Here is a 1,090-nt window from a genome sequence, read left to right as displayed (position 1 = left end):
AAGTAGACATGGATGAGCAAAAGAGGGAGGAGAAGTAGACATGGATGAGCAAAAGAGGGAGGAGAAGTAGACATGGATGAGCAAAAGAGGGAGGAGAAGTAGACATGGATGAGCAAAAGAGGGAGGAGAAGTAGACACGGATGAGCAAAAGAGGGAGGAGAAGTAGACATGGATGAGCAAAAGAGGGAGGAGAAGTAGACATGGGTGAGCAAAAGAGGGAGGAGAAGTAGACATGGATGAGCGAAAGAGGGAGGAGAAGTAGACACGCATGAGCAAAAGAAGGAGGAGAAGTACACATGCATGAGCAAAAGAGGGAGGAGAAGTAGACATGGATGAGCAAAAGAGGGAGGAGAAGTAGGCACGGAGGAGCAAAAGAGGGAGGAGAAGTAGACATGGATGAGCAAAAGAGGGAGGAGAAGTAGACATGGATGAGCAAAAGAAGGAGGAGAAGTAGACACGGATGAGCAAAAGAGGGAGGAGAAGTAGACATGAATGAACAAAAGAGGGAGGAGAAGTAGACATGGAGGAGCAAAAGAGGGAGGAGGAGTAGACATGGATGAGCAAAAGAGGGAGGAGAAGTAGACACGGATGAGCAAAAGAGGAGGAGAAGTAGACATGGATGAGCAAAAGAGGGAGGAGAAGTAGACATGGATGAGCAAAAGAGGGAGGAGAAGCAGACACGGATGAGCAAAAGAGGGGGGAGAAGTAGACACGGATGAGCAAAAGAGGGAGGAGAAGTAGACATGGATGAGCAAAAGAGGGAGGAGAAGTAGACATGGGTGAGCAAAAGAGGGAGGAGAAGTAGACATGGATGAGCGAAAGAGGGAGGAGAAGTAGACACGGATGAGCAAAAGAAGGAGGAGAAGTACACATGGATGAGCAAAAGAGGGAGGAGTAGTAGACATGGACGAGCAAAAGAGGGAGGACAAGTAGAGATGCATGAGCAAAAGAGGGAGCAGAAGTAGACATGGATAAGCAAAGGAGGGGGGAGAAGCAGACATGGATGAGCAAAAGAGGGAGGAGAAGTAGACATGGATGAACAAAAGAGGGAGGAGAAGTAAACATGGATGAGCAAAAGAGGGAGTAGGAG

This window comes from Penaeus vannamei, chromosome 20 (genome assembly GCF_042767895.1).
Source record: "Penaeus vannamei isolate JL-2024 chromosome 20, ASM4276789v1, whole genome shotgun sequence".
Lineage (NCBI taxonomy): Eukaryota > Metazoa > Arthropoda > Malacostraca > Decapoda > Penaeidae > Penaeus > Penaeus vannamei.
Note: the sequence above shows the minus strand (reverse complement) of the source record.